Source organism: Lolium perenne, chromosome 6 (genome assembly GCF_019359855.2).
Source record: "Lolium perenne isolate Kyuss_39 chromosome 6, Kyuss_2.0, whole genome shotgun sequence".
Classification (NCBI taxonomy): Eukaryota; Viridiplantae; Streptophyta; class Magnoliopsida; order Poales; family Poaceae; genus Lolium; species Lolium perenne.
Window position 1 is genome coordinate 166,610,250 of NC_067249.2, and position 15,935 is coordinate 166,626,184.

Sequence of the window (15,935 nt, forward strand, 5' to 3'; positions counted from 1 at the left end):
TGTTATTCCCTTTGTTCTTCTTTGTAGGGTTTCTTACGCACCATGTTGGCGCTAGACTCGACCCTCTCCTTTCTCGCATTATCCTTAGCCCGAGCTTTCTCCTCAACATCAAGAGACGCTATCCGATTTTCAACTGATATCTCCTGTCTCTTGTGTTTGAGAGTTGTGGCAAAGTTCCTCCATGAAGGGGGCAACTTAGCGATGATGCATCCAGCCACAAACTTGTCAGGTAAGGCACACTTAAGGAGTTCGAGCTCTTTCGCAATGCACTGTATCTCATGAGCTTGTTCGACTACAGAACGGTTGTTTACCATCCTGATGTCATGGAAGCTCTCCATGATGTACAACATCGCGCATCGGTTGCACCGAATTTAGCATTCTTGCATCCCGTAGCTCTTTACCATCTGTTATGTGCATGTACACATCACACGTACGATCGACAAGAATACTCGAACGCATCCGACGAAGAGAGTATTGTTTTCCTTGAACTTGTTACGATATTGGTCGATATAGTTCCTTCGGGTAAACCATCACTAACTTCGAACACTTTCGGATGAGTAAGCCGGAGCGTGGCCTTCACTTGCCACCTCTTAAAGTGCACACCGGTAAACTTATCCGGCCTCGATTGCATCGACAAAACCAGCCATTGTTAACTCAGGAAATTGCCTACAATTAGGTTTTTGGATTGTTGGATAATTAGGCATAATTTCCATGATTAATTCCAGAATATAAAACATGATGGCAGCAACTACTAACATGTGAAACTCAAATATACTAGATGCATTAATCAACATGAGTAGCAGCAGCGCAAACAGTAAAGCATCCATCGCTAAACAGATCGAGATATATCGCACGTACCGATCTGGTGGAGGTGGCGGTGGAGGTGTAGCAGATGATGTCGCAGCAGTAACGTTGTTGATGACAACGTTGTTGACGACGGGGACGACGGGTCGAAGTAGACGGCGTTGAAGACGACGGTAGGCAGCACCGCCCGACTTGGACGGAAGGCGACCCGTGATGAAGAGCTTGAGCAGTCGCGCAGAGCGCTTCCCAAAAACCTAATTCGCCCTCTCCCGTACAGGATCGCAAGGACGAGCGGTTCCGGAGACCTGCTCTCCCGTTCGCCGATGCACGTCGGCTCGCGGGATGGAGTAGGCTACGTTGGCGGCGCAAGCAGAGAGAGGTGGAAACCCTAACTCGTGTATTGGATGTGTTTCTGTGGTAGCCGGGCAGGAGATTATATAGGCTCGGGAAACCCTAGGCAACGTGGGCCACGCCCACGTCGCACGAACGTTTCGAGTCGGTTACAGATAGCCCACGATCCGGGAGCGACCCGAACCGACTAACTGTGACGCGTCCGTCTAGGACTCTGTTCGTTTTCCTGAGCTGCAAAAAGTAAGGAAAGTCTCGGCTCGAGGCTCAATCCACTCACCACGAGCGCGGTGCGCGTCGTGGCGTGTCGTGTCGTGTCGAGACGAGCGAGGAGGAGGAGGAGCGCGCGTGTAGCACTCCTATTCTCACTCACTTACTAGTGGTGGAACAACCCACCTTATAAGGTGGTCTAACTTCCTCCCAACTTTCCATGTGGGACTAAACTTCCCACTTCTTGCCACTTCCTAGTGAGCTGCCACCAACTTGGGCTCAAACTCACAAGGCTGCTACTATGTGGGCTTTGAGATTTATAGGAAAAACTGAAATCTAATTTGGGCCACTAAAAGTGGGCCCAATATTTCAACAATTCTTTGGGTTGTTCTTCACTTGCTATGGATTCGGAGATGTTATCTTTCCAATTGTCTTCATTTGAGCAGCGTAAAATGGCCTACAAGGACGGCCTGGTGGGAGCTGGTCTTGCGCATTTCCTCTCGAGAGCTTGACATTGCAGTCGGAGTTGCAAATCTCTGCGCGAGGAGTCAACTGTTTGGTTTAGGCTAGCTTGAACTTCACGGTTCTGGTACGGTGACATCTTCCTTAGTGATCGCTTCTTCAGAGAAGTTGGAGTCAGTGTAAAATGATGATGATGGCGCTGGTGGGCAACGTCTGCGACGGTCCTTGCCTTAATGGTGTTTGTGCTGTAGGTAGCCTTATGGCTGAGTGTGCCCTCGCGACTATCATGCTCCATAACAGTCAGTGAGATTGTTTGTACCGTTTTTGATAGATTTGTCGCTAATAAACTAACCATTTTTTCTCCGTTAATGAAAATGGCAGGTATTTTGTCTTGTTTACAAAATAAGTTTAGATCTACGTGACAACTTTGATGGTAAAAATATTTTTCTCAAAAAATTCACCCATTAAAAACATGGATTACGATAAATGATAGTACATGTTACCGTTTTGCACATTTTCAATTTGATTTTTGTTAGACAAAGGAAAAAAACAAGACATCATATTAACTGTAGTACAACTTTAGATATCACCAAATGTTTTTAACCATGCATCTTTCAAGAATTATTTTAGTTTTCAATATTTTGGTTATATAATTGATTACTATCTTGAATCATTTGTTTATAGAATTTGTATATAATTAAGTAGTATATTTTTTATCTTTCAATAAAAAAAAGTAGTATATTTTTTACATACAATTCAATAGTATATTTTACATGTAATTAAAGGTTTGGGAGTGACTTTCCATATCTATATATAAGTTGAACTCCTTAAAAGCAGCCCCAGAATAACTTTTCAGGAAATTCCAATGATACCCTTTTGAAGGGGCAAGGTGATGCACCTCAGAAATGCTATTAGTTTCTGCTCTCATACGTCGAATCGAAAGCTTGACAATTGTTTGCAGGTAATCATATGGGATCGGAGGAAGAACAATTGTGTAGAATGGCGAGCTGTGGTAGCTACAATAAACACACCTTAATGTTTCCTGAATATTTTGTATCTATGTTTTTTATACATGTGAATTTCACATGCATCCTATCTATAAATGCACTAGCAAAAAGTTTAATGGATCGTGGTAACGCACGGGCATTCAACTAGTACAGTACATATTCGAGTGAATAAAGAGGTTTTAAAGCTGAAAAAAGGAAGGAAAAAAAGTAGGTACGTAAGGTCTCTAACTGGGCTCGTGGGCTTGGACTCTAGCCGAGGGTAGCAAGCGGCCGGTAAGGCTAGCGTTCGGAGACTGACACTGAAACGAACACGAAAAGATTGGCTTAGCGGGCCGTGTTCCAGTCAGATACAGGAAACCCTAGCCTAAGCGATGACATATATTCTTCTCAAAAAAAAAAAAAAAGCGATGACATATATATACAGGAATTTGGGGACGGGAGGGCATCAGAAGTGAAGGATTGATAGAGCCGGCGGCGAGAACAAAACTAGAGATCTGCGAACCGCGTTCCGAGGGAGATCTGCCAACGGGATAATCGTCGATGGCGACAGCACTTGGGTTTGCGGCGAGGAAAATCTGCAGTCGAGCCCTTGAGCGACCAGCGCAGCAGCTATTTTCGACGGCCGCTTCAGCGGTTGTCAAAGAGGAGCAGCGGATGCTGCTGCCAAGGATTAGCCATGGCGGGAGCTCACTTCGTCGGTTCAGCTCCTCCGAAGCACCAAATCTTCTTAATAATAACAAGGTAATTAGTTAGTTCAGTTTGCATAACCAGATCTAGTATCTTTTTTTCTTTCAGTTATTCTAATCGTACCGTAGACAGTGGCAAAGCAAACTTGTAGCTGTAAAAAACATAATTATAGCTCCGGTCTTGCTCTCCTATACAATTCGATTTTAATTTCCCAATTTACCTTGTTATCTCTTAGAACCTACTGTTGAACTGTAATATTTTTTATATAGAAAACATAATTACTGTAATAGATCCGTCATATTTTCACCTTATCATCAATTCTCACAATGTAAATTTATCCTTAATAAATATGTTTTGTCAGAATTCTGGTATTGCTGTTTGTATGTCAAATTGTTACTTAACTAATTTTCTTGGTTACTGCCACCGCAGCATCTGCCTTGTGAAGCAAAGTCAGGCCTCTCCAAGCGAATAGAGGAGAAGAAACATGAGCTGCTCGATCTGCTCCGACAGATGGAAGGAGATTATTCCAAGCTCAATGAGCCGAAGGAGCTTCAACATTTGCTTCAGCGATCTAATGAAAGATTCTTAGCCACCCACTCTAATGTAACAGTGGGCGCAATTTTAGCGGCAGCTGTTACCGTGTCTGTGGGGTACAAATTTGTCTTAGGGCGGAAAGAGAAGTAATAGTTAATGCTGCACATGTGCGTCTTACTGAACCTTTATTATCCACTACATCTTACTGAACCTTTTTGAGCTTTATCATACTAGATTTAGAAAATCGTAGAGATTTACATTTTACATTTTATATAATAACGGTAGAAATAAGGTGTAAAAAGATAAATACACTTTTTAAGGTTTTACAAAATGAAGTTAGCAGAATGAAATTGGGTTAAAACGAGGCACAAAATTACAAATGGAGGAGTATAAGATAATATAAACTTGCTGGGCAGGTAAATACTTTTGTACTTACAAGGAGCAGGGTTTCTATTTCTCCTTCAGAATCATGTATACATAAGAAATTTACTTCTTATCTAACTTCTGATGAAGCGGGGTTAACGATTTTAACTACTGAATTTGGAACTCAACCTATACCTTCTTGGTCCTTATCATCATTAGTTTTTTTTCTTGATCTTTATCATCACTAGCAAAAGTGCCCGTGCGTTGCACCGGGGAGAAAATATACTCTGCAAATTATCTGTGTTGACACTTCTTATCCCATAAATGTTGTCCTAGCTAAGAAGTTGGTAGAAAACTACAGAAAAAATTTCATGGCTATGTTACATGCAATCGTGCTTGGAGTGGAGGTTGAGCATTGCCGCGACAACCTTGCAGCTTGACAGGTGCACAACATTGGTATCCATGCGTACCAAGAAGGCCGCCCTTGGCGCCATTAGCACCTTCCGCTGTCCTAACGTCCGTGCTCCTCGGCGCCTCCGTCTAGCAGACCACATCGAGGTCTCAGGCGCCCCTGGTGTTGGTGATCATCCAGGAAGGTCCGGCGACAGTCAAACACGTCCCAGACGTTACCGACGGCGTGCTTGAACCTGAGTTAGTCCATGTAGTGCCACGACATAAACCGAAGCGACACGTCTGCGGTGACCAGCTCCGGAGGTACATCGGTGGCGAGGTACTTCCTCAGCTGTAAGGAGACGCTGCAGGAGAGCCGGTTCTACCACCGACGGCCACTATGATTCGGTGTTGCGTCGTGCGTGTCGTGCGCAACTTCTTTGCTCCAGGGGTCATCCGTGGGCATCGGCATCTCGGTCGTGGTCGGCCTGGGCAAAGTCGACATCCCCGTGCTCGACCCCAACCCTGGCGTTGCTATCGCTGTCTTAGACCTTCGTCATCCTTGTCATCGTCGTCGCCGACATGGTTTTCTGTCGCTGCATGGTATGAGCTTCTCCTATCTGCAGGTTTTTTGGGTGTTCAAAGCTAGACGTGGCGCTCGTCGAGGCCCTCATCTCCACGTCAGGGTGCTCGATCGCGCGTTCAGGGCATGTGTGGCGGCGCGCCTTGAAGGCATGACGGCAGCGACGTCGTTGAGCAGGGCGGCGTCCCTACAGTAGCAGATTTTCATGGAGGCGGTGCGGCTGCTCCATGCCTGCGCGAAATAGCTGGTAGCTTTTGACCTTCTCTGACCCTTGTCCGCTGGCGCCGATCACGCGTGATGTTATGTACGTATATGTCCTCTTGTTGCGAACGAAATCTGTTGAAATCCAGCGCTAGACAGGATCCAGGTGAGGAGCGGCCTCAATGGGCGCCAGCTGGGGGAAAAGGATGAAGTTGGCGGGGAGGACGATGAACTTCCGCCCAAGCTGGTAGGAGTCGTGCTCTAATCAAATTTGCACCTGATCAATTTCTTTTACGTGCGTTCTTGGAGTGAACGGCAACGACGGTGAAGTCATCGTCTGGGCGGCGGCAAATATTCCAGGTTTTTTCATGGTGGTCGATTTCGATCCAACGTCGTGGTTGCGGTTGCCTATATATGGAACCAGGGGGCAGGGGGTGAGGGCGAGGGCCGAGGGCCGTGATCGACATGGACTCCTGGAGTTGGGAGTTGTTTCTATCTTGGCTGATACAGTCATGATCTCCCACGAGGCCACGACGAAACCGGCCCAGCTCCGGCCAGCGATCACGCTCGACTCAAGGCAAGAAAGGTAAAAGGGCACGTTCACGTACAATGACCAGATTTGTTTCCAGGGAATATTGTACGGCAAAACCATCAATTAGAACCGAACCATGGGGTAAACATAAAGCGGATGAAAACGTATATTAGAGCGGATGAAAACATATTAGGACCAAACCACGGAAATCCTTTTACTTTTATTATTAGGTATAGATTTTTCTTATCCCGTAATCCCTTTCCTCCTTTCAAATTTACTACCTCAGTGAGATTTAATCGACGTGGGAGTGTACATACTTATATGCTATCATTACGTTAGCTCCACGTCGAACTTTTCCGATAGTATCACACAAACTTGAACTCCACGGTTGTTTCCCTAGGAAGCTCATGCCCTGTGTCCACTCCAGTTCAACACGCTTCTTCCATGACCCAAGGTCCTTCCTCGAATTATTAATACTACCGGCATGCTCACCAAACTTAACCTGGTACTCTAAACAAATTCGGAGTAGCACCACATCCAGCTTTGAACGATCTATTCTTGCTTTCTCTTTACTCTGTAGCAAATAGTAGAAAACTGTAATAATCAAATAGTCCAGAAAACTAAAGTGAGTAAAGTGCACATCTTCTTTTGTGCAGAGAGCCAGAGGAGAACCCTCTCAGTTTGTGAACTCTATTTGAACAACGTATGCTAGAAAGACATACATATAAGCATTATGACGGAAAACCTCATAGTAGGAAGTAGCAGTAAACATGATTCCAATGTATCTGATTCACTTGATAAGTAAAACTCCACCTCACCTGAGTGGATGGAACAGCGTGCCACGCCATATTGGCCATGCGTGTGTCCGACGACGCGGTGGTAAACATCATCCTGGACCTTGAAGAAAGTTCATCGCGTGCTACCAGGCTGCTCTCGGCAAGCTGGTGCACATTTGGCCCGATCTTCCCGCACGGTGCTACGAAGTTACTGTCGGCAAGCCGGTGCAGACGATTGGCCCGTTTTGCATGGACCTTGTTCTGAAACGCCTCAAAGTCAATGGAGATCATCTGTAAACGTGCAGCTTCTTCCTCGTATAGCTGTCGTTTCTCCTGAAGCAACTTCGCGCCCATGATCTCGACCAGGAGGTCACTCTGAAGAAGTGAAGATAGGTGTCTCATGAGGCGTCTCTCTCGGCATGGCCAGGATGAAATTGATGTAGTCATAGGTCTTCTCATATACTCCGATCCTCGTGCTAATAAACAGGACGTGACAAGCCAGGTGAGCCTCCGATTGTTGTACACCGTCCTGCATGGTATTCGACGACGCCGGGCGAGGGCGTATTCGGCGTTCCACAAGGACGGCTATACCGGCCGCGTGCCGTCCCAGCAGAGCAGAGCACAACGCGAGCGAGCCACAAATCGGAAACAAGATCAGAGCGAATTCTGGTGGAAGCCCATAGCTCTCATAACGACCGCCGGCCGGTGGGCAGATCATCTCGTCTCCTCGATCTTGTTGCCAATATTTTCGATCTAGGCTCCTCCGGTAGAGCAAGGCGCAAAAATCTCGTCTCCTCGATCTCGTCGCAAATATTTTCGATCTACGCTACTCTGGTCTCACGTGTATGTATAGGAAGAGGCCAGGTCTTGGGAGGTTGGAAACGCACACGCTGGGTAGGAAAGTGTAAGCCGCATCGATCTGGGACTCCATAACGTACAAATCAGAACGAACATCGGACGAGAAGAAAATTTGACGAACCAAACCGACCAAACGGACCAAACCAAGGAAACGTTTCTCCCTTTATTATTAGGTATAGATTAGTTATTTTTTTTCTCTTTATTATTTTGTCCAAATTCTTCCTATCTTAGTTTCTACAGGGATTGATCCTTTCCATATTGTATGTATTCTTCTGCAAGAATGGGTCAGTATCAACTTCAAGGAATCGTGAGATTCAAATTAGAATGTAATGTTGCAACAAGTTTGAACCAAATAAGTACTAGATGGTAAGCGCGTTTCGCTACGCCGTCTACACTTCGTTTGGGTACCGTGTTTAGAGCTGCCATGGGTTTTCATCCGCGTCTCTGGTGGATGTAACGCGCCTATTTTTCTAGTAGGTGTCGCTTGTGTGCTCAGCGGAGAAACATCTCTTTTGCTTCACCAAATGCTCAATGTTTCTTCTAGATACTAATATCATCTCCACCCTCCCGTGAAAGAGTGCACTAAATAAACCAAAGAGAAACACCGTGTAGTTTTGAGAATCCTGGTGTCCAATCCCCAAACTGGTACAAAAGTTTGGGCATATGTCCAGCAATCATTTATCTAAACCGTCTCTAGGCAGACTGAAGCTTGCAAAAAATATTACTGCCTTGAAGCAATCAACAACATACCAAGTAATCTACATATGTCATCAAGTATAATGGAAACCAAATTGTAAGAGTTACAGGATGAGAATCAGAATTAATACAAATCAAATTTCATGCCATAGTCACTAAAGCACCACTGTCAGCTACTACAATTGATATTCTGTACCAAATGTTATTAGGAGAGGATTTTTTACAATATTATCAACTCATCAATGAACACAAAATAATAAATATCCGGAGGAAGTTAGGCCACCAGACTCACAACTTTATTTTCGTTGCTTTCTTGGTGCACTTGTAATCATTAGTCTGCAACACATTCACTACACTCGGCACCACCATTTCTTATCAGTCAAGCTTCAACAACAGTTTCATCTCCACATCTTGTCCACCCAAGCACATCAGCTGAAAAACATCGGATGCAACAGCCCATGGCCTTCTTCTTCACTGTGAAGTAATTAAAATTTAGGTGTGAATGCTTGATTACTCAAAAGAAAAGGCCAACAATTACCAGCAATATATGAGGAATCATAGTCAAAATTTTCACCACGATAGTCATCTCAGCTATGTTTGATTCAATTGGTAAACCTTTCCTACATTACCACACTGCCTACAAAATGCAATACACCATATGTTCAATGGACCAGCACTGAGGCTGATGAAAAAAAGAAAACGCCCTAGAAAAATCTATCTATCACACAGAGAAACAAAATCTTAATTATGGCATTGACCCAACTTGAGCATCATAGCTTGCAAACAGACTCAAGAGTGCTCTAATGAATATAGTTTTGTGTAATGCAAAAGAATTGCAACCGACTAACGCAGCCAAAAAAAGAGAACGTCACTCTACATTCTTGTCTTCAATATGTGCAACCCATAATAAGAGCAACCACAACTTTTTTTTTTGAGAGGCACAACTTCTTTTGTTGTTCCATTAGTTTGTCATCATTAGGCGCCTCAGCATTCTCACTCCAAAGGGAAATTGTTGTTGTACACCCACAACAGTAGAATAGCAGATGCTATAATCAACAATAAATACCCGCAAAAAATACCAAAGATGGTTGCAGTGATGCTAATTTGTTGGTTAAGGCATGGCATTGTGTAAATATACATAAAGGTATATATGAAAAAGGAATCGAAATAAAGGTATATATGAAAAAGGAATCGAAATCGGAATCAATGCTACTGTATGTAATCTTTCTAAATAAGTGACTGAGGACAAAAGCTACAAATGTTATTGATTAATTGTTTTCCCAGCATGCGTCTTAGAAAATAAACCAAGCATCGGCCTAATTCTGAACACAATATCCAAGTGGTAGTAACCTCCAGGTCAGTGTGGTCAGCAATAAAGTTGCACTTCATTTTCCTCATTGCAAGAAAAACCCAATATATTAAAAAAGAATACTCCCTCGGAGTCCCTCCGATCCATAATAAGTGTCGGGGCTTTAGTTCAAATTTGGACTAAATTGAACTAAAGTCCCAACACATATTATGTATTGGAGGGAGTACAACCATCAGTATGAGCGCCAAGTAACTGCAAATAGCTGATGAACACATGTTAGGCTACAATAACTCATAACTCTGCAATGTAGAATATATGTTAAGTAACTCTAAAAAAACCTTTTAAGTACAAAAGACTCGCCGCCAAAAGCAAAAGAACAAAAAGCATACGACATCTTTTAAAATTAGATACATCACCTTATTGCAAATGCGGAAACACAGTGCCACCATATCTTTCTTCTCATAAAAACATGTGAAAAATAACTAAGAGCAAATTAGTACCCTCAAATACATATACCATAGACAATAAAACTGATAGCTTATGATTACTTTATTTTGCTCCCAAGCATGCAGTGTTAGTTAATCAGGAAAAAACTGCATGAATTATGATGTTTATTTGCTGATCGAAATAAATCTGCTAAAATGAACATGTATCCTAAATCATTACTAAAAACTGTCAAAGGGTAAATGTTATTGCCTATAGGAATTGATTGAAAAATCACTACACGACAAAATAGCTACACCGGAAAACAACTCACACCTTGTATATGTAACATGCAATGTCTCATTAGAGATCATGGACCTTTGATATCAAATGTTATAATGAGAGATATACCTGCTGCTATCCCAACGACATCTACAGAATTGCCCAAAATACAAAAAAAAAGGGTAGCCACGTGTAACCAAACAAAAGACATGTCACAGAACTATTGAAGTGAAGCACACAAAAAGGACATTATTCCTAATGTATTGATGCAAGGAAAATATTGCATGTATTCTTCACGAGCATATTCATGAATGATCTAAGCTTACAGACGTGTCGTCGAATGTTCTGGGGTACAATTGATCCCGAAAATGATGTCCAGCAGCACAAGAAAATGTCTAGCCTGACTTCCCAGTAATTCCAAATATCAGGAAATGCCTTGGACAACCGTTCTTTCAACCACTCTAACTTTTCAATCGATATGCCATAACCCATAGAAAAAGGAGCCTATACAAACAATCTATCTCACATCGTCTATTTGTTTTTGAATGAGTGAAAAAATCTTAAGTTCAGAACAAATAAACACAGCTAAGTGTATAAAAATCCAAGATAGAATCAGGGCTATCTAAAAGCTAGGCATCTTATCTCTGCAGCAGGAGATTCTGCGCGCGGGCCGGGGCAGGGGCCCCGGGCCCGGCCGAGCCCACCAAATCCCCAGATCTGGTACCACAGGCAGCCATGGGGCTGCAGGTGCTGCTCTGGCCACTTCCAGGTCCGTGGTGGTGCTGCTGGCCGACGAGCGCTCATGGAGGCGGACCCCTTGCTATGCGGTCCTCCGGGCTCCCTCAGATCTGCGAAGGGCGGTGTTTGGACGCCGGGGCGGCGGCCCTGGACGGTGGGTGGCGACGTCGACCGGAAGGCGGGTGGCGTTCGCTGGTGCTGGCCGATCTCCTTGGCCGTGTGGACGGTGAGGAGTCGGCGGATGGCTGGGTGCGGCGTAATCGTGCTCCGGCGCGTTCTTCGTCTGTTCGTTGGCGTCTCCACTTTCCGGTCTCTCTGCGCCAGATACGGCATGGTTGGTCCTCGGACTGCCCGTTCTGCGTCCGTGCGAGTTCGGTGGGGAGCTACCGGGGGAAACTCTTGGCTGGCTCGGTGCCACCCACATCGGCAGCGACGATTCTATCGCCGTTCTCCTTCTTGAAGGGCTGGTGAGGTAACCCTCCCCCTATTCCTCTTCTTCCCGGGTGAAAACTCAGGCTACGGCCGGGCGACGATGGCGCAATGCGTCGTTCTCCTCCTTGGAGGCGCCGCTTTGGGTCGAGGGGACAGAGGGCTATCGGTGTGGTGACAATGACAGTGGTGCGGTTTGGGTATGTCTATGGTGAGGCCTATGGCAGCAGTCAGCAAGTTCAAGGCTTTTTTGGGCGCTCAACCACCTCTATGTTCTGTGTTGGCCGATGAGATGGGAAGGGTCCCTCCTTCGGCGGCAGCAAGGCGAGGCGGTCTCGGAGCCGGATCTTCATCTCTTTGACGCTGGTGCTTCCCCTCTTCGCTTGGCACGTCTCTTTCCGTCCGCGGCAGTTCTCCGTAGCTTGTACTTGTGGGCTCTTTGGTGGTGCTGCCGAGTGGAATTCTCTGTAGTTCCTCTAGGGCTCTGCCTCTTTCTTTTACCTTGTTCAAGTTTGTGTAATCAGCACCATTGTATCCTAGCCGGTTGATGGCTTTATTAATTTAAAGCTGGGCTCTCGAGCCTTATGTTTAAAAAGGAAGTATCAGATAGAATTCTCAAACAATGTACTCAAGAGTACAATTTACCTAGTATTCTCAAACCGTAAATGTTAGAGCCTTCAAGGAACTGAAGAAATAGCAGCCGCAAGACAACTCACGACCTCACTGCCAGCAGCAGCCAGAGCAAGAGTGCTGCCAGATCCTTTGGGCTCCCGGGGCGGCAAGCAAAGCTTGGGCAGCAGAACGCGGCAGAGGCCGTCTGCATTCTCGCTGCTAACCCTGCGTACAGTACAAAGTAATTTGCTCTACTTAAAGTTCGGCAACTTCAAAAAAAAAACATAACAACTTCAGTAATAATAGAGAAAAACAGAGGGTTCACAATCGATGGGGAGGATGGTGGCATCGGGGCTTCAGAACGGCAAACGGCCGCAAGCGTCGGGGCGGCGCACGGGGAGGAGCAAAGTTTAGAGCAGCGAAGTCAAGGGCGGGTGGCAGGACAACTGGTGGTGGTGGTGGTCGATCTGCCGACGAAGGTAGTCTAGCAAAGTTGAGGTTTCTACCGGATCTGAAGGAGACGAAGGGAGGGCAGAGGCAGAGGCCAGGTAGGCAGCCAGGGACGGCCGGGCGCCAACCGGTTTGGGAGGCCAGGGGCGGCTGACTGCCGGTGTGGCCGCTTGAGCGTGGCGGCACGCTCCTGCCGTCCCTGCGAGCTTCAGTGGATACAGGAAGGGGGGGAATTTTATTTTTTGCCCTTGTTTACTTTGACACTTTACCTTTTGCCCTTGTTTACATCTGATTCACTTTTTTGCCCCACATTATTTTTACACTTGATCTTTTGCCCTTCTTCTTCCGTTTTATGGATAAGCCAAAAAACGAGGACTCAAATACCCCTGTTAGTTCAGTCCATGGCCCATCCCCATGGACGCCGCTGGTGAGCTGCTCCCTCCGTGCCGCCGGCGAGCTCTCCTCTACTCTACCGCCCTGCTGCTCCCCTCCGCCCCGTGCTGCTGCTCCCCTCCGCGCACGCACTCTACCGCCCTCCTGCTCCCCTCCGCCCCGAGCTGCTGCTCCCCTCCGCGCACGCATCGACCTCCTGCTTGCCCCTTCCGCCGCCACAGGGAGAGAGAGGGCAGGCGGGAAACGGCGACGGTCTTGCCGCCGGGGCTGCAGATGGCGTGGGTATTGGGGCCGAGGATGCTTTGGAGCACCACGCCGTCAGAGTCGCCTGTGTCCAGCGAGATCGGCTGCGCCGGCCATCCGTAGGATAGCGAGCGCCCCATATACGCCGGGGAGAGGCGGGTGTTGTCTGGATGGGCGAAATAAGGTGCTAGTTGGGGAGGGGGGGGGGGTTGAGGGAGGGATGCTGGTTGGGGCGCCCGCCGGCGAACTCCTCTGTGGGATGACCGCGTGAGGAAGAAGCAAAGAGAAGGGTACGCTGGTCTTTGCGCAGTACTCCTGGCTCAGCGGGGGCAAATCATCGAGTGCCAAAGAAAACAGGGGCAAAAAAGGAAGCACAATGTAAATGAGGGCAAAAGATCAAGTTGTAAAGTAAATAGGGGCAAAAAGTAAAATTCCCCCAGGAAGGGATAGGATGTGAGATCAAAAGCTGGCCTGACCAAAAATATTGGCAAGCCCATAGCGCACGGCGGCTGTTTGGTTGGCTTCCGATTTTTTGGTTAGCCCACTCCGGACGGTGCGCTGTAGTGTTCCTCCGCCAAAAAATTGGTCGTGCCAACGAATTGGCAAATCTCGGGCGTTTCTTGGGCGGGCGATTCCTCCGCCAAAAAATTGGTCGTGCCAACGAATTGGCTGGGCGCGATGGGGCATGAACCAAACGTCCATGGTGCGGCACCGTACACGTACAGGAAGGGATAAGCGATGGAGAAAGCACCGTTCACGAGGGCGTCCACGGTTTTCTTCAGGCAATCGCCCGCTGCCTGGTGGCCCGAATCGGGGATTGGTCCTGCTCCCATCACATGAAAACCGGTGGTACAAGTATAATAATAAAAATCTCAGTTTATCAACTACATTGGACGAACCAGATGACTTCTAAAAGCATCTCCACCGGCGTCCCTCAAATAGTAGCCGGTAGGGGCGCAAGCACTGTCATATGAGGGACGCCGGCACAACATCCTCCATTTGGGGAGCTGCTTCCACACCGGCGTGCCTCATATGATAACCTCAATAGATAATGTGAATTTGAAAACTCAAACACAAGCATAGAAATTTGAATAAGTTTACGAATATGCAGTTTGGACCAACACACGGCCACCAAATTCAAATAGGTTTTGGAATAAGAAGTTTGGGCCACCAGATCGCCGTCTCCGGCGCAAAAAAAAAGGGCTTCCAAGCCAGATTATCACATGAAGGAGGTCACGGTCGGCTCAACCTCGACGACTTCCTCATCGGTAGCCGGCGGCAGCTCCGTCGCTGCAACAGGATCCACGGTCGACGGGGGAGGCATGAACGTCGACGGTGCCGGGGGAGACATGAACGTGGACGGTGCCGGGGGAGACGCCGACGCAGCTCGCGCCGCCATCACCTCTTGGCCGATGCGATCGCGATACATCTCGTGCCACGCCCGCGCCAACGGGTCCATCTTCTCCATGTCGGCCATCAAGATCTTCGATTCTTGAGACATTTTGGCCAACGATAGTTGCTCGCTTCGTTGGTGGCCTTCATGGCAGCGGCGTGAGCTTCCATCTTCGCCGCCTCCACCCTCTCCCTCTCCAACTGGATCTTCATGTCTTGCTTGTCGAGGATTTCCTTCCACACGACGGCGGCCCTATCAGACGCTTCCTTGTTCTCAACCGAGAATGAGTTGATCATCTTCTCGAGGGAGGCGTCCACGGCTGCCAATAACGGCGCCGCATTCCTCTCGGCCTTGGCCTTCTTGTTGCCAATGGGGCGCCCGGTGACATAGGCACCCTGGATGGGCTTGCCGAATAAGGTACCTGAGGATGGCTAAAGGCCCACGACCCGAAGATTATGAAGTTCGGAAGCCCAATAAGTATCGATATAGAAAATAGAGATAGATTAGGAATAAGGAGTCTTGTATTAATACGGGAAGGACTCAAATAGTCTCCCGGACTTTATAACTTGTACGATATGAAAGCATCGGCTCCACCTCCTATATAAAGGGGAGCCGAGGGAGAAAGAAGGGATCGAATCATTGTCAACACAAACCCTAGTTTTTCATAGTCGAGTACCTGTTTCGGCTGAACCTTCGAGATCTACTTGTCCTCTACTTTCCACGAAACCCCAGTCTACAACTTGTAGGCATTGACAAGTTAAACCCTTGTCAATTGGCGTCGTCTGTGGGGATTGGATGCGACAAGGAGCTGATCTCGATGGCATTATCAACATCAACAACATCATCAGTAGCAAGCAACACGATGGACGGAGGTAAAAAGGTCAAACCTGATCTCGTAGATTTTGTTCCTCGTCCTCCCGCCCGTTTGCATGCATATGACGATCTGGAGGAGTCGATGGAGATGACGTTCGGGAGCTTCCACTTCCGCGTCGGGAAAGAAGGATCGCATCGCCTGGCGGCACCGATTTTTTCGGGACCGTTAGCGGTCGATTCCGATTTTTCGGGATCATCATTATCAATCGAGTCAGGCGATGAGGAAACTTCACCGCCAAGCTACATCAAGCCCGCCACCGGCGGAGAACTCGCTGATCTGCTGGGCGGCATGTCTTGCAGGTCGTTCACGGACTGCGGTCTGGACAGCAACTCAGAGAG

At 47.1% G+C, this 15,935-nt stretch overlaps 2 long non-coding RNA genes across 3 annotated transcripts; one reads left to right on the forward strand and one right to left on the reverse strand.

Annotated features, from left to right (window-relative positions):
- The first annotated feature begins 1,023 nt into the window (after nucleotides 1-1,023).
- On the forward strand, nucleotides 1,024-4,277 carry LOC127307009 (uncharacterized). Its single transcript, XR_011747422.1, has 2 exons — nucleotides 1,024-3,572; nucleotides 3,948-4,277. It is a non-coding gene; the product is annotated as an uncharacterized lncRNA (long non-coding RNA).
- A 4,232-nt stretch (nucleotides 4,278-8,509) lies between these two features.
- Nucleotides 8,510-13,024, reverse strand: LOC127307008 (uncharacterized). Of its 2 annotated transcripts, XR_007855043.1 has the most exons (3): nucleotides 12,570-12,950; nucleotides 12,278-12,469; nucleotides 8,510-8,925 (listed from the first exon to the last, which is right to left on the reverse strand). It is a non-coding gene; the product is annotated as an uncharacterized lncRNA (long non-coding RNA). The 2 variants fall into 2 exon arrangements; XR_007855042.2 differs by having other exon boundaries at nucleotides 12,278-13,024.
- Between the last annotated feature and the right edge of the window lie 2,911 nt (nucleotides 13,025-15,935).